The sequence below is a fragment of the Zosterops lateralis genome, assembly GCF_965231275.1.
Source record: "Zosterops lateralis genome assembly, chromosome: 3".
NCBI lineage: Eukaryota > Metazoa > Chordata > Aves > Passeriformes > Zosteropidae > Zosterops > Zosterops lateralis.
Genome location: NC_139764.1, coordinates 99,133,640 through 99,154,610, shown reverse-complemented (window position 1 = coordinate 99,154,610; position 20,971 = coordinate 99,133,640). Strand labels below are relative to the sequence as shown.

The 20,971-nt window shown below is 46.0% G+C and overlaps 1 protein-coding gene across 2 annotated transcripts in view; it reads right to left on the bottom strand.

Annotated features, from left to right (window-relative positions):
- Nucleotides 1–19,047, bottom strand: part of HPCAL1 (hippocalcin like 1) — a 64,236-nt gene extending 45,189 nt beyond the window's left edge. Inside the window, exons 1-2 of one of the 2 annotated variants that reach the window (XM_083858233.1) lie at nucleotides 18,998–19,047; nucleotides 3,112–3,158 (exon numbers count right to left, since the gene is read on the bottom strand). The gene's annotated coding sequence lies outside the window, so the exon portion shown is untranslated. Of the gene's footprint in view, nucleotides 1–3,111; nucleotides 3,159–18,302; nucleotides 18,399–18,997 lie in introns of those variants that run through there. The other variant, XM_083858234.1, reaches the window with a different exon arrangement.
- Between the last annotated feature and the right edge of the window lie 1,924 nt (nucleotides 19,048–20,971).

Genomic DNA, 20,971 nt, shown 5'->3' with positions numbered 1-20,971 from the left:
GATGCCCTGGGGAAGGAGAAAACAGCCTCAAATTCCCACTTATCTTGCCTGCTCCCTTCTCCTCTGCCCTGGTGCTCAGGCTGGCACTGCTGTTGGGTTTTTTCTTTCTGCAGAGCCTGAATGTTCAGAGGAAGGGTGATCCCAGGGGACCCTGGATATGGGGACACAGGTGGGTTATAGAGAAGGCAGGGAAATGCTAACAAGAGCAGTAGAGGCAGAGCCAAACTGAAAGGCACCAGGACTCAAGAATGAGGAAATCCTGGTGAGGGGCATGTTCTATTGATGGACAGAGCCAGGTCATGGGGAGATGCCCATGGCCTTGCTCTGTGCACAGAACATACAGCATATTTCCAACAAATTTCCCAGCACCAATGGCAAGAACATTCCCTGATTTCCATGTCTTGCCACAGGTGATCCTGAGATATGTTCAGAAGCTCAGCCCTCCAGTACTTCGTGCAACCTCCCATTCAAGGCCCACCCCCCCCAACACAAAGGCTGCGGAGGTTTCAACTCAGCTTTCAGTTTAAAAATAGAATGTTTCCCAAAGCCAGTTTGGTAGGACAGACCTGTCAGTCTGGCTGCAAAAAGTTTCATGTTGCATCAAACACACCAGCTCTGGACCAGGAAAGTGAGGAGCTCTGTTCCAGACTCAGAGCCCCATGTCCATGCAAGCAACAGGCAGTTTCTGAAATGATATTCACACCATCTTGTGTCCCATCCTCCGCCTTCCCTGGCCTTGGGTCACAGCCACTTATGTGCTTCTCCAGAACAGCAAGGAAGTTACAACAATGCCACCACCACAGCCCCCCTGCATTGCCCCCAAGACAGAGACAGCCCTCCTGACCACATCTCAACTCCAACCTCCCAGCAGCATCCTGAACATGTCAAGGCATGGGGCCCTGACCCAGCTGTCCATTCAGGTGTCCTGCACAGGGTGGGTGCTTCTCCCATCATGTGTCTGGCTCCCTGGTCTTCCCTGCCCAGAGCTGCTTATGTGCTTACAGGCAGAAACACAGGTAAGCAGCTTGCTTCATCAGACCCTGTGGTATCCCAGCAGGAGAGCATCCAAATGCCAATTCCCCCCTTCCATGGCAAGCACCCTCACTTCCAGATGTGCTTAGCTGGGGTAAAATTCAAGCTACATTCAGGTGCGTTCATACACATCTTAGTTTCATACTTTGTTCTAAAGCCATCCATGTGCCACTCACCGCACATTACATTTGGAAAAACGCCCATCAGGCTCAGCACTGGTCTGCCTTCAAGTCTGTCTCTTACTACATGTTAAACATGAACTGATGCAGCCAGACCACTGTAAGGCTTCATAGAGGAGCTGTTACCTATGGAGATGTACCTTCTTCTAGTATGGATCATATAAATTCCCAAACTGAAATCACGGATGCACCTGAACTTGAAAAGGTGAGGAATATAGACCACTAAAACATCAAAAAATGTGATGGACAAACCCCCAAGAACTCTAATCTCTGTTAGCAAAAGTGCATCAGGAGCCCAAACTCCACTGAAAGACCACGGGAGCTTTTCAAAGCACTACCCAAAAAGACTACCCAGGAGATAGACATACTAACAGTCTAAAGTATCAACAAGTGGCTTTTTACTCATACCCTGTTCAGTGTTACCTGAAACAAGAAAACAAGAAAATCCAATTTTAAGTACAATTTAAAGAGACAGTTTAAAATTATAGGGATTTCACACACATGGTACTATTGTCATCCATCTCATACTCTTCTGTCCTCAGAAGGAGAGTTTTGTTTCATTTTCCAGTCTCTCAAAAAAGATCCACTGAATATCACCACTGAATACTTAGGAACATATGCCTCAATACAGAAAATAATGATAAGACAGCTTACTAAGTAAGGGATGTTTTCATTGATGAAAGATGTAGTTGATAACATATACATTTAAGGGGTGTTAAGTAAGCCCCTTATAAATACAAGGTAACCATTTTCTATCACAATGGACACATATTTAGGTTCACAGACACATCAAACTCCATCATCCTCTCCTGCCCTGAGAAATTGCCAGTGCAGATGGCAACATTTCACCTGTATGGACACTTCAACCTGGGACCATATGTATCAAATGCATCTGATCTATGGGAAATACACAGGTTTGGAAGACAGAAAAGTCCATTAGACATTTGGGGCATTCTGCCATAGTTCATTAGTCAGTCTGAACACACAAGAGCTCTAATAGCTTGTATCCTGTGCACTAGGGAAATGCAACGAAAGAATGAACTTCCTGAGGAATTAATGGGTAATTATATAATTTGGTAAATCTCATGGGAAAGAAATCTAGAATTGAAAAAGGAAACAGAGTATGTATTTCTCTAGAAACAACAAAAACAAACAGCAAAGGGTGTTACAGAGCAGACTCTCAGCTGGCACCATTGGAGAGACCAGCTCTAGCAGAGGAAAAGAAATTTCACTGATTGACATCAGCAGAGGAGGTGGCTTTGCACCTGCAATGGCACCACATTGGCAGCTCTTAGCGATCTCATCCTCTTGCAGCTCTTGACTGATTTAATGTTTCACTTACTCACAAATAAGAACCTAATGAAGTGCATACGAATTAAATACATGGAAGACTTGGGTGCAGGCAGAACAAAATCAGTCACATGTGGCAGAGATTAGCATGGGTTATGCAGCTCATTTAACTCTCTGGAAGTTGCATTCCTTTAGATTAACACCTTGGACAGAACAGAAGGGGAAAAAAATTCTAAGGTTGCTTTCTGACACAGAAAACACTGCCCCAGTGGGATGTGTAGGCTTTTAGCAAAAAATGCATAATTTGTGCAGATTTTCCCTAAAGTCAAGTATTTTTTAATGTAACAATTCACTTCTCCTTTCTCAGGAAATTATTTTTAGTGCAAAGGTTATTATTAAGTGCAAAGCTTAACATTTTGACAACAAACTCCTGCTCAAAGATTAGCCCTGTCTGCTTTAAAATTAAAGCATACCATTAATTCAGCAAGTGCAAACTTCTGCACTCAATGCAGAACAAAAAACAAAGCTGGTATTTTCTATTTCTCATTTAGTTTTACAATTACTAAATTAAAGAGTGCCTTGAAAGGAGCAGGCTCTGCAAAGTACTCACCACCTATTTTGGAATCTCTTCAGAGAAAGTCCACAGGGCTCGATTACCTGGAAGAAAAGACACAAACCAAATATGCTTTACATTACAGCTTTTCTCTAAGTGTCAATCTTCAGACTCTTGGCCTCTCCAGTAAAAGCTACCATTCCTAGTTTAAAAAAAAAAAAAAAAAAAAAAAAAAAAAACACCACCAACCAGAAATAGTCTAAACATGCAAAAACCCTGCTCCAGTTCTTACCCTACAGTGGGAAACAGCTTTGTTGTGTGTTTGCATTTTATTATTTGTCCTGAAGTAAGAAACAATTCCATGTTGTAAAATGCACAGATTTGTCTTGAATTCAGATAGCAAATTCTTCTGATGTTCAATAATCTGTTGAAATCACTCTTCTTACTTTAATTTTTTTTTTGTAAAAAGTCATCTTTCAAAATAAGCATGTATCAAGTTCAGATTCAGAAGGTTTGCTTGGCTCAAACCAAAGAATATTACTACACCAAAATGTAAAAACAGGAACAAAATAAACAAAAAATATGAGAGCCAGTTCAAAGTTTACTGCAGCCGTTAAGCTCTGAAAGGTTAAAAATAATTTTTTCTTTCACTGAGCATGTTTCTCAAGGAAAAAGAATATAATAATTTGCATCCCATCAGCATCTGTCAGCTGTGAATGCTGAGGGTTTATCAGCCTTTAAGGAGTCACAGATAAGAGCACCAGGAGCAAGGTTCACCTTCTCCCGTGATTCCTAATCTCTCAAAATCTGTGGATTAGAAAATCGAAAGCAAGTGACTTGCTCTGATTCCCTCTCTCACAGAGCTGAACATGATTTTCCTTCACCACCAAAGCCAAGCTCAGCTGGGAAGAATTCATCTTCTTCAACCCAATACACCAACTTTTCTACCAGATCCCTGTCTGACCCTATAACTTCTGCAAATAAAATCCCACTGTGTTTAGCTCCCAGGTGCCTCCAGCCCACACCTAACACACACATGTGGTCTGCCCAATGTCAAACCCTAGCCACAGACATCCCAGACAACGCCTCCCAACAAGTCTCCTTCGATACTTCACTATCCCTAGAAGCAGGAGTTCCTGTTTTTCATGATACCACTCACATTCATTTCCACTGGCCCTAACTCCTACAGACATGGTTTCATATTTCTCCCCTTACAGCAAGCTGCTGCTGTTTGCTGACACTGTAAACTCCTCATGCCAATCCTACACCTTTCTCTCTAGACCAAACACACTTATTCCTTCCTATCTGTCCTCTTGAGTCCTCTTATTCAGATCCTCACCAGACTTTTTCTTTTTTTTTTTTTTTTACATCCTCCATCAGGTGCAGTGTCCCATGCAGGATTTAGTACTCCAGCAATGCCAAAGCACCAGGAGATCTCAACACTGGACACGAAGTCCATCTCCCTGTTTATAAGGAAGCACATGTCTGCTGCTCTTGGGGCAGGATGACACTGGAAAAGCAATGTATGACCCACCATGACCCCACAACACTTTTCAGTGTTTTCAGGCCCTCCAACCACCTCTGAGTTTCTGTACAGCCAAGCCATTCACCAGAGATAAATGCAAGCCCACACTAAAGCCTTTTGGTGAGAATGATGGACCCTCCAAGGTCATCTTCTGTTTCTGTCTAAAGCTACTTGAAAATCAAATAACTTTCTCCCCTCAAGTACTTGTAACATCCCCTAGTTTGGTGCTTCTTGTTGAGTCTAAACCAGCATTTTATCAAATGCATCAATAACAACAACCCATGCCACAAGGTCCACTTTTGGAAATTCTCACCCAACACTACTTCTAAGTTTGATCACACACAGGAGCTAAGTATGGGTCATGGTCAGCACACCTACTTTGCACTATCCAAAAGTTTCAACAAAATTTCTTTTCCTTAGCTTTTTTCTATGAATATCAAAACATTACCAAAAATTTTAATAGCATTGGAGTAAACCATATCATCTGATCTTTTTCTATCTACAGTGCCTGTTAGCCTGCTCCAGAGAGTAATTAGGATGTCTGACATTATTTGTTCCAAACTAACCCATGCTGACTGTTACTCATAAGCACCCAGAAGATGACTAGGTGGGAAATAATTTATCAACTTCCAGAAAAACACTGTAATAAAAGTCAGAATGACTGCACTGCAATTCTATCTCCTCCTTTTAAAAAATTTAGCAGTATATATTTTGCTTTTTGATTGTTATGGTAACCTCACAAACTCTCCATAGGTTTTCAGAAGTAAACACCAAGAAGAAATTGAAAAGAAGTCAAGCAGCCAAGTGCAGCTCCTTCTACAAATCACAGGAACAACACAAGTGTCGCAGTAGTGAGGGTCAGGGTATCCTGCCCTGACATGGGGTCACCAGGCAACCCCTGAAGGTGACCTCTCCCCAGTTACTGGAGAGTGATGCTGGTTGAATGGCTTGTACTGAAGACCAACCTTCCCACATGTATCTTCCCATTATCTGGGGAGCAGTTTCAAACAAACTTCCCTAAAGCCCAAAGAGCCTGGAAGGAAACATAAAGAGAAAACTCCTTAAGTGTGTGCCCCCTAAATTACTGTGTTCTTATTTTATCCTGGTAGCTTCCTTCATCAGTGCAAGTTTTAATTACACCAGTCTTCTGCTCCCAGGAAGTAAATTCCAATAAATTTTCTGTTACTCTTGAGAACCCTGGGCGGGCACTCATAAAAGTTGCAACCTCGCAGCAACAAAAAACATTTAAGCTAATCATTTTAGATTCAACATCTTGTTATGATAAAAACTTAGTATCCTTATCTTACAGAGTGATGGATGTTATTTCTCCAAGCTGCAAAACAAATGAATCCCAATGGAAAAACAAGATAAGGACTGAACATGGAAAATGGCAAAATAAGAAACACAACCCACAAACGCTTTTAATTTCTATTCTGTGTTGCTACTACAAAATTGTTATACTTTCCCCATTCAACAAGCCAAATAGTGCAATATTATTTGGCCATGTGTATATACTCAAAGTGAATGGAATTTCACAGTCCAGATACTGGATTTTGGCATCCCAAAAGACTTTCAGGGATGGATGTCCAAAATCATATATAGGTTTGTTCCAACCTGCAGGAGTACAGGGTAACTGGATAGCATACATTAATTTTTTGTTTACAGCCCATGCAGTATTCAAATTCACTGAGAATTAAAAGTATGCTATAAATTAATTAGCAGAAGAAACTCATGGCAGAAATTCAATTACAAAGCAGAATTAAAGGAAGAGATGTCAGAAACTTTTGGAGGCTGAGCAGGAAGACATGAGTGCATCAGTCTACTATTTTCAGAGCTGCTAGCAAAAAGCTTAAGAAGACTGCTCCAAATAATCATGTGTAAAGATCCTCCTTACAAAAAGAGCTTAACTGGGAGACCTGTGAAACCAAGGCGACAAATTATTTTTTCAGAACACATTTTAATCTGACAGGGGTAAAACTCCTTCTTGAGGGGTCAGATGTCACCCACTCCTGCCTGCCCCACAGGCACTGCAGCTCTGCCACTTCCTGCAGAATCCTCAGACAGGCCTTGGCTTGCACCAAAGACACTGCAGACACCTTTGCTTTTGTCTTGTTTTTCAAAGTGATTTTAACCCCATTCCTTTACTTTGAGTCATAGGCATTACATTTTAAGCAGATTTCTTCCTACTCAGTGGAGAAACCTCGAGGGCTGGGGGCACTTTTCTTCCTATATTGGTCACTATTTTACCATGCTCTGTTCTAGCTTCCAGTTGCTCCCCTTTGGCTGATATTACCCTTCATCAATCTTGATGCCAATTACAAATAAGGCCCTCCCACACCTCCGAGGTTCAGCTTTCCTAACTGCATTACAACAAATCAATACTGTTATTAACATTGCCACGTTTGTGGATGGCGTGACCTGCCTGCAAATGCCGTGTGAAGCAGTGGAGATATTCCCAGGACCATATTAAGTCTCTGCACTCCCTTATTTCCAATTTCTTTTTCAAGTAGACTCTGCTATTTTATAAATATAGTGTGGACGTTTTTTATCTTTTTCTTGCAAATGCAAACTGATGAAGGCTTGTAGGACACACAACTTTGCCATTCCCTTCACATGTGGGTAGCAATACTCCATGGACAGCCAAGAACTAATTGTCCTGTCACTTCTTTGCAGTTGGGCTCAATGATCATTGTAGGATCTTTACAACTGAACTGTTGTATTCTACTCTAACTTTCCTCCAGTCCCCCCCAGCCAGCTCACTCATCACCCACCACTGCATCTCAGCTTTGGCTGTTCACTTCTGCACATGCTTGTGGATGCATCTAGACAGCACATGCAGCCATGCCAGCACTTGTGCTGGCTGCCCAACTGCTCTGGACTGTGTCCACTCACCCCTTCCCCTAATGCACAGCCTCTTCCCACATCTCCTTCTCCTCTCCATCTTTCACACCAGTCCCATATGCCACCATGCCTGGAGTGCACCTCGACATATGATTCAACCCACAATGCCAGGAAGCCAATTCCCTGGCAGAAACAGAGGCTTCTAGGCCCCTACATTCCAGCAGAATTGTTGGTCAGTCCACTGTGGCCATCAAAGGACAGTCACTACCCAAGAGCACTGCCAATCTGACTGAGGAGAGCCCAGGTACCATCACAGCCCAGTGCAGGCTTCTGGGCAGGTTTTCCAGCCCTTCCTGACCTCCAGGGTGCTACAATTAGGAAATTTGACACTGGCTAATGTAAAAGCTAATTTCAAGTGTTCTTCTCAATACCCTGCTGTAGCTGCAGTGCAGAAACACCTCAGACTCTGCATCACCTGAGAGGCTGGTACTGCTGAGAGAGACTGATGCTGTGTCCACAGCATAAACTGCTGCCCTCCTTTTTCTGCCTCAGATTCCTCTAGTGGCACCTTTCCCATTACCATTTCACCGAAGCAATGTGCTTGCAACACCTCCAGTAACTATGAGAATAGTAATAATGCCAGAGCATGGAGGAAACACCAAGCACTGACAGTATCAGCAACAGGGAGGAGTTCAAAACATTCCTCGGAGGCCATGTATTGCTGATTTGGAACACCTTCTACATCTATTGACTGAACAACTTCAACAGGCTCCCAGGCTGCTTTGATTTCACATGCTGTAAAGCAGCCTGCATTTTTAGTAGGTGTCCAACTCCTGCCAGCTCTCTGCCTCCAGGGTTTCCCTTCTGCAGTTTACTTAGACAACCTTCCAACATAAATTTTTGCAACCTGAAGGCTGTTGCTGCATCACTGGTACTTAACATCTGTTCACAAAGCCACCCTGACACTGCTTGGTGAATTTAACCTGTAACAGTGAAGTGAAATGCAAAGTCAGGTCCACCCATCAGCAGGGAAGAAAGAACAAAGAATTGTGGATGTAAAATCAAAGAATAGTTTGGGTTGGAAGACACCTTTAAAGGTGATACAGTCCAGTGTATCCCTGCAACAAGCAGGGATATCTTCAACTAGATCAGGTTGCTCAGAATGCCTTCCAGACTCACCTTGAATGTTGCTAGGGATGGGGCATCTATCACCTCTCTGAGCAACCTGTGTCTATAATTCATCACTCCCATAGTAAAAATCTTATTCCTTACATCTAGTCTAAAACAACCTTCCTTCAAGTTTAAAACCATTACCCCATATTGTACCATTAAAAAACCAAACAAGCAACAAAAAAATTTAAATCCTGAAAAACAATAACAACAGCAACAAAAAACAAACAAACAAAAAAAAACCTCACCAACACAAAAAACCAAACCAACCAAACAAACCACCCCCCCCAAAAAAAAAAAAAATCAACAGCTTAAAACAAAGGAGAGTGGGTCTGCTGGGTGTTGCTGGGATGGCGGTATAATCTCTGCCCTGTTTTCTCTCAGTTTCCCTTGGCAATCAGTCTATCAGGTAAGTCAACAAGTCCTTGAGAGCACAACAAGATATTCACCTGGGAGCTTAAATTAAACTCTCCAAGTGACTAAGAGACCAACATCTTTGTATGGAAGGCTGTGACTTATGCTCCTGCCCAAGCAGGAACATCACGCCTCAGCTGTGAGACATCAGAGCTCACAGAAGCCACAGAAATCCTATCAAATGAACACATTTATTGCCTTAGATTTTTCCTGTGGGATTTTAGAAAATGCTCCATGCTGACCTATACATGTTCACTGCATATCTGCTGTGCTGGAGCTTTCCTTATAGCGCAGAAACACTTGGAGCAGACTCTGGAAAGGTAGGACCTGCACTGGTAGCTTAGGTCTGCAGTGACTAACTGTTGTTCCACATCTCCAAAAACCTCATTCTGAGAATTTCCAAAGGTTTATTTATTGAACGCAGCTGCAAAGAGGTAGTTAAACCACTGACAGCCTGAAGCCTTCTGTACAAGAATCTTATCTCTGACTGATGTTATCATAGCAAGCAGTGATCCCTGCCAGATTCAGGGAAACAGCATGGAAATCAACAGAAGTCAGAAGAAGCTGGTGCAAAGGAGAAACCTGCATGCCAATCAGGCCTTTCATTAAATACATCATGGGCTACTCAGCCACAGATTCATCTCGGTGGAGGCAGAAGCAATTCCCTGCAACACGAATTTCCAGATTGCATTTCTGCATTGTATGTCAGTCTTGGCTCCCGTCCCTCCTGACTTCCCTTACTGAATCACAGAGCTGTTTAGATGTTGGGGTTTTTTCCCAAGAAGACTATTGACAAATGCCACATACTGCCTGGTCTGACTTGGACTCAGCCTACAGCTAAACAGGGTACAAGCAGTTGGGGACAGAACAGTGCCAGTTATTTACCCTATTTCCTCTTGAACATTTTTCCAATACAATTAACTAAATTGTGCAATTACACATTCATTGGGCAGGAAGTTTCTCTCTTCCCCTTTTTAGCCTCCTTTTCAGTTGCATTTCCCTGCTTCACAGGATGCTCTAAACTAAACATTACATTCAAGTTACACAATAAAGATTTGGGAGTGATATAATGAATGAGGAAGGTCACGGGAAGGGAGGTATCTGCTAAGATAAGATTTGCTAAGCAATGACACAGGACCTAGTGTCAACTGCCTTTTATTACAGGAGAGTATAACTTAAATTAGCTAAGATACCAGATGGAGAGGCATAAGAGATCAATAGTTGAAATAGTTCAAAAACTTTCCAAGGACTGAATGAAGCCTAAATTAATTCAAAACCCAAATTATAGTGATATAAGCTGTTATGGCAGAGCCAAGGTGCCTCACATAAACTTAATCCTCTCTGCATATTGAGGCTCTTTTATGCTACATAAACCCACACTCCAGCTACAGAAAATGCAGCTGCATTTAAATAAAGTTTATCACAAACTAGTGCTCCTAGGCAGATCATTCATTCATTAAAAAAAAATCTACACACTCTCATCTTTATAAGGGGAAAACCACCTTGGAAGTGAAGCAAAAACCAGATGCACCAGTGTCTTTTAACCTCTCAAGAGCTGGAAAAGCAACATTATGTGCAAAACTTCCAGCACACATCAATCAGTTTTTCAGAGGCTGTAAAATATTAACCTCAGGTGACAAAGATTTTTCTAAGCTGAAGGGTCTTCCCTGCTCTGCCAGGACAGGCTGCCACTTCCTCACAGGCAGCCCTCCTGCAGCCCACAGTTACCTTGGCACAGTCTGTCCTGGTACAAGCAGGGCACGTGCAGATGGGTTCAGCCAGCAGCAGGGCTCTCTGGAACACAGCTGGGCAAACTCCTCCTCCTCCACAGGGACACCTGAGTGACAATGCTATCAGTCCCCTTGTCTTTTTACTTGGTGGGAGCCATGACCTGTGAGAAGCCAAGCTTCTGGAGAAGTCTGACAGTGACCACCTTGACATCTTTGCGACTTGTCACCATTGCTACTCCAGTTGGGGATTTTTCCATGTCCTTTCATCCACTTCTGACTACCAGTTAAGAAATGGGTTTAAATGGAGGCTGATATCATGAGCAGGAGCTTGGCATCTCCATGGCTTGATGTGGGCAGCAGGGTGAAATGGGAGAAGACAGGAGACAAGCAGTGACAAACTGGCATCCTGCAAGCCCCAGAGCACACCAGCCATAGACTGCAGCCAGAGACACAGAACCTGGCACAGGAATGTCACAGTCACAGAAAGAGATGGCAGTGGTGGCTGGCCTTGAGTAGCTCAGCCTGCAGCACTGCTCTGCCCCAGCACCTGCACATCTTCCTCAGGCCCACTGTATTGAACCCTGGGCACGACACAGGGGTTGTGCTCTTATGGCAAGCAGCAGGCACAGCATTAAACCCCTTGTGGTACTCACATGCCACTCACAGTTTGTCTTTCTGTCTAAGGCTACTCCATCTTTAGGCACACTTCTCACAACCCCCTGAGGAGTCATTAATATTCAATAGTCAGCCTGGACTTTTGCGTGCATACGGCTTAAGAATATCAAAACTTCCACCAAAATGTTTTTGCAAAGCTTTCCTGAAACTGAGCAAGGAGTGCAGAGCATTTTTGTTAGAAACATGTCTCCTTACCAAGCATAAAAAGCTGTCAAAGCCATTAGTGATACATAGAAGACCTCAGCACCAGCAGTGGGCATCAAGCATCTGAAAACAAAGCTTGGCACAGCTAATTCAAAATGTCCCAACATAAATGGGACTAACCAGTGCTTGGCTGTGAAGCCCTTGGTGCTCAGAAGGTGATGGCTCAGCCAAATGCTGAGGAAGATCATCTTTGAATGTGTCCTGCAACAGATCAGAGCTCTGGAAATGGACAGCAATGCACCTTCATTTCCAAACTGTGCCTCCTGAATTACACCCAAAAAAGCAAGCACTCAGTAAATTCAGCTGTTTCTGGTGCTATCAGTTCAGAACAGCTTGCCTCAGTTAAGGGACAGGACTTCTGGGAAGCTACAGAGCACACCATGTGAACAGCCTGCCAACAGCCTCCAGCAGGGGCCACGAAAGACAAACACCAGGAGATCTGGGAGAAGGGAAATCACAGTTGGTGCAACTGAGCAGATCAGATCTGGCAAACCCCATGTATACCAAGACATTTTGTCAGAAGAGAGACAGGGAGATCTCCCTCTGTGACAGACTCAGCAATTGCATCTGTCCTCCACTGTGGACAGTCCAGTGGTACCTCGGCAGGTGTCAGCAATGGAATTTTCCCCTGCAGAGATTCCTCTCTTCTTTGTGACTGGTACAGGAGCATTGCTGGAGTGACAGATTATTTAGCCTGAAACTGCAAGCTGCTTTGGAGGGCTGTTCCATCTGAACGGGATGAGACAGACTCTTTGCTCTCTTGCAAATCCCACTGGGGTCAGGAGGCTTCCCACGGGGACAAACCTCGCTGGGAAATTCAGCCTGCAGGTTCAGGGAATCCTCAAGGAGATGGGAGATGAGGGCTAGACAATGAATTAAAATTAAAGTGTGATCTTTTCCTATCTCCTGAGACAAACACAGCTCTTTGTAACAGAGCTTTAGGGCCAGATTTAGGAATGAATGCCATTTTAAGAAGCGTGACACAAGCAGAACAGAAAGTTGCGGCTGTAGTCTACAGAGCTGAATCTCATTTGCTTTCAGACCATTACAACCACTTCAATTACTCTCAACTGGAATGAAATCTAATTTTCATTTTAGAAAATTATCTTTTGATGCATCTTCTGATAACCCTAGAAGAAACCCTGACTGGTCCTGGCAGAGCTGCTGCTCCTGGGACAAGCCTGGCATGGACGAGGATAGCACCTCAGGTTCACACTGTGTCCCTTGGGGGGACAGGCATGTGCAGTGACCAAACTCTTGACACCCAGAGAAGGGGCTTCAGCCATCACTGAGGGTGCAGCACCCAGTGAACCATCCCATGCCAATGAGCAGGGGAACCACCTGAAATGAAAAGGTCTCCTACAACTGATTTCAGCCAGTTTGCTTCACATCAAGACTAAGCCAAGGGAAATCATGGGATTTGGGGAAATCTAGCTTCTTACATCAGGGTTGATCTTGGTCTGCCATCCTCCACCTGGATGCAACCATCCAGTGTTCACTGTACAAAGCCACTAGAGAGGCTGGACACAAGCACATGCTCATTCCCATTTAAATGGTTCTGACTTTCAGAAACACATGTGATTCCACAACTGTCAAATACCTGTTTCCAACCCACATTTTATTTGGCCTAAGTGCCTCCTTTAATAAATTCACACACAGAAGCACCCATTTTCTGGAAAGCCTCCCAGAACCCCTCTGAAGCAATGCTGACTTACATGAGCTTAAGAACAATAAAACCCAGCCCAGCAAAAATCATGGTGACTAACCATTGATGGCCTTCTATGCTGACCCAAATTTCTTACCCCCTGCCCTGTACAGTGACTCCAGCTGTCTCAGCACAAGAGCTTTAGGAGGGTGGACACCACGGAGGGGAGATCAGAGAGATGATACAAGACACAGGGGTATTGACTGTTGAAAAATAATCTTGAGTTGGAAATTAGATGGAAAAGCAGAACCCCCAGCTTGTTCCAGGACAGTGCTTTGATCACTCTGCAGATGATGATGAAAGGCAGCTGCCTGTGATACCCACTGGCCAGGCAGCTCCTGCACAACCTGCTCCCAAACCTAGGTCTCAAGCTGCTGCCTTCCCTTCAGCTCTGGCAAGGGAGACACAGGGTTTTCAAGCGTCTTCTAACATATTGAACAGATGTTGCTTCTAGACCCTTTCCTAAGCACTGCAAAGCACCTGCTTTTATTTTTTGAACACACATTTCATAATCAAAGTTGATGCTGATGGTTATGCATCCACAACATGTTCCCATGTAACTCCCACTCTGACATACAAGCAGCTTTCATCCAGCAGCCCCAAACTGCTCTAGAAAGAAAAGTCTGCCGCTCCCCAGATAAGTTTTAAGAAAGTGATTGTGTTTGAAGAAACAAAATTTGCCTGCTAAATAAAAAAAGCTTTATTTAAGAGAAAAAGGAAAGGATGCCCTGCAAATGCTAACTGGCTTTGACACTGGCTATCTGCATTGTGACCAAACCAGCAAGCTTTCTCCCCTCACACAGTGGGCGAGCTGCCAAGAACAGAGCATCCTGCGCATAATGCCCTTTTGAAAGCAAAAAAGAAACCTGAAAAAAAAATCCTGCTATCTCCGAGCAAGGAAAAGCTCCTTTCTGCAGAGCCAGGCCAGGCTGTGCGGAGCAGAGGTGAATGAGAAGCTCGGAAGGCTGGCGAGCACGGCTTGCAGCGGCCCACGCGCTGGCTCCCAGCCCCCTGAAGGCATTTCTTTTCCTCCCTCCTCCCACCGCCGCCCCCGACTATTCTAAAACGACTTTGCATGAGCCACACGCCAACTTCTAAGCACAAGGCACCATGTATTTCCTTATTCCATGCCCATCCATCACGTTTCTATTTTCAAGAGGTTACAAGAATCTGGGGCTTACACACAAGGGACACACAAGTGTACATGCTCCCACTCCCAGACAATTCGTGTGAAATGTCACTTGCACTTCCATTGCTGGGAGGTACGTGCCCGATGCCGGTATGCTGCATGGTTGGGGAATCAAAAACAAACCCCTCTGCCACTCTGACTAGTCCACCGGCTAATTCATTACGATAAACCCATTGTCCAAAACAAAAACATTATTTAATTGCTAAACCAGCTGCCCAAGTTTAGCTGTTGCTCTTGGCAAACATTTCAGGATCTCAGTACGCCTGTTTTTCAGCAAGTATCTCTGTAGGTGCGAGCCGTGCCTTCCACCCTTGAAGTCTCCAAGTGTCCCTGTCACCAATCAAGTGTTTTCCAACCCAAGTGGATATTTAAAGGGATAGAATCAGCCTAAACACCTCTCTGAATACATTAAGATTACAGCAACTGAAATACTAGCAAGCATCCTTTTTTCCTCAGCTGTTAAACGTGCAGTTATGCAGCTGCATTCTTTCCCATCATGCAGTCTGACTTCCTTTAAAAACGGAGGGCAGAAAAAGAAAAAAAAAAGATTAAAACATATTTGAAGGAGTCACCAAAAAAACCCCAAAAACAAACAAACAAACAAACAAACAAACAAACAAAAAACCTGCCAGAAGGTCTCAAAGGCTGAAGCCTGAAGTGTATACAACTACAGCTATGCCTAAGTTTTCTTGCTGTTTTCGAAGTAGATTATGCCACTTCAGACAGGCAGCTCAATCACTGGGAAATATCTTGCATGCAAGGGAAGGAAAAGGCTGGCCAGGTTGTAGCTGGTGGCATCTTTTGAAGGGAATGCTGCTTGGCATGGGTTCCCTAGTATCTCAACTAACATTGATCACCAGGGAGAATTCCTTAAACTACCTGCTGCTTTCTTTGATTTTAAAAAGATGTACACCTACAGGACAAGAAATATTGAGACAACCCAAGTACCACTGATATTTCTTTCACACTGGTTACTCACGGGTGTCTACAAACCTACTGTGCAAATGATAAGCAGCATTTGTTAACAATAATAATAATAAAGGCATCTTTCATGCAGTGCAATCCAGAAGAACTGCAATATTTCTTAGATTACAATACTGATCTGCCCTCCCCCCCCCCCCCCCCCCCCCCCCCCCTTAGCTCCTGCTTTCTAATTCCAACACAGTCAGAGCAGGAGAATGCATAATTCATCCTGCGGTCAGTCCTGTGGGTCTCCCAGTTATTAAGCAACACCAGACTTCCAGAAAGGTCACATTTCCAGGAGATTCAGCTGAAAATTCTCTCCTATCCACGGAAAGAGTCAGAGAGGTAAAGTAAGGAGCTCCTCACGGAGTATTTACCCCACTGCTCAAGGATTCACAATTACTTTGCTAGCAGAGCATGACAACAGGCAGAGGATATTTATCTGGGTAAGTCGAGAAATGTAGAAATCAATGGGTTAATTAGCAGGTTAGCAAAACAAAACCGACTAGTGGAATCTTTTATACAGCAAAAGACTGACGAAGTGAAGATAACTGCTCACATTTGTCATCCTCTCCTGGATAGGAGGTAGAGGATTATTGGAAAAATGGAAATTTTACGCACTGGTCAAAACCAAGTTCTGTCCATTAAAGCTAAACTTCAACAATTTTGCAAAAGCAAATCCCTTCATTATCCATGGGTAGCATCACACACAATACAGTAGCACAGTTAAACAATGTAAGATAAACCTCTTGCCAAAGGAAATTTAACTTCTGTCCAAGTTAAGCTCAATGCAGATGCATATGTTGGACACAAAAAGTTTTCTAATACAGAAAATGAACAAAGAAACTGATCCCACATATAGACATTATGGAAAGCATCCTAAGAACATGATGGAAAACACATTAAAAAAAAAAAAAAGTCCGTATTTTTTTCCATTAACTGGAAAACACACTGCTTTTTTTCCTGAATCTGACCTAAAAGTCATGCTTGAAGGAAATTCCAGCAGTTCTTTGGAAACGTGTGAGATCCTCTTCCCATGAGTATCAGTGCATCTTGCACATGCAAACAGTGCAACATCATTGCTTACAGTTTCGCATCACTAAAATGAAGTAAAAAATCCAATGATATAGAATTTTTATTCACACTGCCCCCTTGGTAGACCAGTATTCTTGTCTCCTCCCTGTCAAAGTAACCAACACTCAAAAGAATGTTGCCTTGCTTGTAAAAAAAAAAAAAAAAAATTACGTTGCATGCGTATTTTTAATTGCAACATTTCTAAACCCAGATTACGGTGGGTTTTTTTTTTTTTTTTTTTTTTTTTTTTTTTTTTTTTTGTTTTGTTTTGTTTTGTTTTGTTTTGTTTTTTTCTTTTGTGGAGTCATAATCCAAGTTTAATGTTGTTTAGGCTACAAATTAATCTCTATCTTCAGCTCCTAACAACTGTCCCATGTTACTGCCATGCCCATGAGGTTGGGTGGAAGAGCAGGGGCACCACAGCTGCGACACGCAGCGAGCAGAGCATCACCTGCACCCACAGAGTGGCAGCCTCATCTGAGAGCTAGAAAGGTTTGTCTACACAAGTTCCTGCTGGTGCAAGCAGCCAGCTGCAAGAGCAAACCCCGCTCCAGCACCATAGCAATTCCCTGAACAGACTAAGCTATGCCAACAAAAGCACTTTCTCTGCCAGCAGAGCTGACTCCTCAGCAGAGCTTCTGACAGTGTTGCAACAGCCACTCTATAGTGGCACCCATTTTTTCCCCTCACAGTTTCCTACACTTCCACCTCTTCATAGAGAAAGGCAAGCAACAAAGGAATGCAGAGAATAGGTGTGAGGACGAGGTGATGCATGTACTGCTGGCTGGCCAGCACCTCTTCCCTGAATCTAAGGAAAATGTGAAATGATCTGCCTTCTTCCCCAAGCCCCACCACACTACATGAAGTCAGACACACTCAGCTCTAAGATCCATTCACCTGAATCCAAGGGTTCTCAATCCAAGCATCTGAGAAGAGTCGAGGGGTCAGAAGTGAGGTCGACACTCGGCCCTGGAACAAGCAATGAGGTTCCTCCTGGCTCTGCTCCCTGGCCAAAAGTACCCAGCAATGCTGGTGGACCCCATGCAAGACAGCATGATATCAGGGGATATCAGTGGCTGCTGAAACAGTCCCTCAGCCTTTGGTCAAATTTCACCTCAGGCAAGAAGAGCTTTTGAACCTGAAATTACAGCAAATGGCTCCCATTAGGAAAAACGGGAAATATTTTGGGGAGGGAGTGATTGTTTCCTCCTTTCTTCCTCCCACAGAGAAAATTTGATCTTCCTACCAGATTTTTACTTGTGAATGGGATTACAGGACAATGCTCAGCTACAGTGCTTGCCTACAAGTATTCCTGTGAAAAAGCCCAGGATTTTGTCACATAGGTATAAATCACCCCGCAATGAGTAGGGGACACAGACCTACTGAGCACCAGCTGTTTTTCTCAGCAAACCTTTCGTCCCGACAATGCATCAGATGACCTTTTCCCAAACCGAGGAGGAACTTATTTATATAGAAATTTACCTGTAAACACACTTGCCTTGTTTTATTTCTTATTTCTTGTAATTCTCCCTACTTCAGCAGCTAATGTGCACTGGAGCCATGTGCTCCAGCAGGTCCCCCAGCAGCCTGATGCAAACCACGGCTGGCAGATGCCTTTGCTGCCACAACCTCACAAGAGTGGGGTGTCCCCCCTTGCCCGGCTTTCAGGGAACTGGGGTGACCTTGGCTGCAGCCTCCGGCCTCCAGCACAACCCCAGACATCTCCCAGTGAGGAGACAGACAAAAAAGCCAACTCACCAGAGGCAAACGCCAGCATTTTGTAAAGGTCGTTTGGGAAGGTTGGCAATAGGAAGTCCGGATCTGTAGGAGTTGACTCAAAGGGCCCTGCAACATTCATGCGTCGGGAACTTCTCCGGGTAAACCATTAACCACCATAAAGCAGAGCTGCGAAAGGCCCCTTCCCATCGGGAGGCTCACACGGAGCCGAACACACGCGCGGGCTGCACGGGGATGTGCACACACGGACGTCCCGATATCCGCACAGCTACAGACAGGCAAGGACACAGATACACACGGCTTGGGGTTTTTTGAGGGCAGGGGAAACGCTGGCAATTCCCTCCGCTCGGGGCGAGGCGAGCGCTGACACCGCAGCCCCGCGGCGGCGGAGGGGGACCCGCTCGCATCCCCCGGACGGGAAGAGGGCGCCCGGGTCCGCTCCGCGTCTCCTGGCGGCGAAGGGAGCAGCCGCCCGCTCCGCGCCCCACGGGGATGTAAGAGATGCGCGGAGCGCCCCGCGCCCGCCATCCAGGCAGGACCTTTTAAGCCCTCTCTCCCCGAAAATACCCACGCCAAAAGCCAGAAATCTCCCCGCTCCCTCCAGCTCCGCTCTCCGACAGTCCCCGCGGCGGGAGAGAGCGCGCAGTCCCCCCGCAGCCCCACCGAAGTTTCCGCGGCGCTCCGCGGGCGGCGGCGGAGCGGCTCCGGCTCCTTACCCGGCTGGCGGAGCGGGGTCCCGGGGCGGCCTGGAAGCGGCGGCGGCGGCTGCGCGGGGGCGCGGCGGCTTCCTGGGAGCTACAACTCCGCGGCGGCGCCCGGGCGAGCCGCGCGCCTGCGGAGCGGCGGCGAGCGGGGAGGAAAAGAGGAAATGAGCGGGAGGCGCATTGGAGGGAGGGAGGGGGAGGAAGGAGCGGTCGCCGAGGGACCGGGGAGAGCGAGGGACAGAGCGCAACTTCCCCGGCGGGGCAGCGGGCGCGCCGGGGGGCGGAGCGCTCCGCACCGCACCGCACCGCCGCTCCGCGGCCGCCCCGCGCCCTGCGCAGCCCCGAGCCCCGCGCTGGGGCCGCCCGCCGCCGCCGCTCCCGCCGCGCCGGACACTTGGTATCGCCCTGCCCGGCCCCGCCGGGGCCCCGCCGCGGGCAGGAAGTGCGGGGCCGGGGGGGCAGCGCGGACAGGCGGCTCCGCGGGGCTGCGCGCCCGCGGGGAGCTGCCCCCGCCCCGCCGGCGCTCCCTGCCGGCCCCACCGGCACCGCGGGCACGGGCAGCGGGGCGGGAAAAGTTCTGATTTTTTTATATTGGGGGGTCCCTTTTTTTGTTTGTTTGTTTGGGGATTTTTTGGTTGGTTGGTTGGTTTTTTGTTTTGTTTTGTTTTGTTTTTACCCCCAAAACTACTAAGGGAACGCCGGACAGGGAGCTCTCCCGCGGCCCTCGCTCGCCCTGCACACATCCCACAGCCGGCTGAGGGTGCTCAGCGCTGGGTGCTCGGGGCGGGCAGGACATCGGCAGCAGCGGCCGCTGGAAACGAGCGCGGCCGCCCCCCGCACACGGAGCCCAGGCTTGCTCTGAACAGGGCAATGGGACAAGCCCCGTGGCACACCGTGCCCCCGGCCGTGCCGGCAGGGCCCTCAGCGGGGCCTCAGCGGCACAGGTGAACTTGGTGCCGTCGGCTGAGTCTGGACGCCCCTCGCTGGAGACAGGCGCCCACCCTTCGCTCACTGCTCCCTGCAAAACATGAACTCGCAGAGCCCCTCTGCGTACCCCATCACAAAATGGAGGGGGTTTAGGGATTGATGCTAATCTCCTTCCTGAGGGAGGTGATTGGAAGCATTGCTCAGAAATACGGCATGCAGCACAAAGAAATGAGTCTTCCTGTTAGGATATTCCTCCCCACCCACCCCTTCCCAGCTCCTGCCCAACACATTTTTAAGTCAAAAATATATGGAGAATTTAATGTAGTTGTCACTGTGCCTTATCGGTAGCTTTCACTCTGCCTCCCCTTTTAGGAGACTCCATGAGCACATTCAGTGCTGTCTTGAGATAAGAACTGAATAGAGCTGAAATCAAGGCCGCACTGGGAAAAAAAGATACTAAAAGATCTAAGCGACAAAACGGGGGGGAAACACACAGAAAAAAATCACCGCCACCAAAGAAGTTTTTCAGAGCTTATCTTTGCATTAAGTCCAACAGATTTTCATAGGGACAGGGGGAAAAAAACACACAAAGAAACCAAACCTTTCACATGTACTCCAAAGCTGGAATACCTTGAAACTGGATACATTGATGCAAAGAGAAGAAAATGTTACAGAGATTAAAATGTTACTTAACAATAACCACTTTCTCCAAGGCCCTTCAAAATATTTGAACCATTCTGCCAGTTTAAAAAGAAAATAATAAAAATGTGAGCCCAAGGAAAAAAACAGACTTGGAAATGAAAGAACAGTTTAAACTAGAAGCAACTTAACCAGGAACATATAATGGAAAACTCTATCTAACCACCAGCGCTGCCAACTTCACCTGTTTGAGGCTGGATTCTCCTCACAGGAGATGTGAGTGTTGGATTGATTTCCCAGCAAACCTTCCCTGTGCCAGCAGTGCCAACGTCAGCGCGGCTGGGCTCAGGGATGGGGCCGTGCCTCTCCGGCTGCTCTGCCAGCCAGGGCGGTGGCACAGGTGACGACACCACACCACTC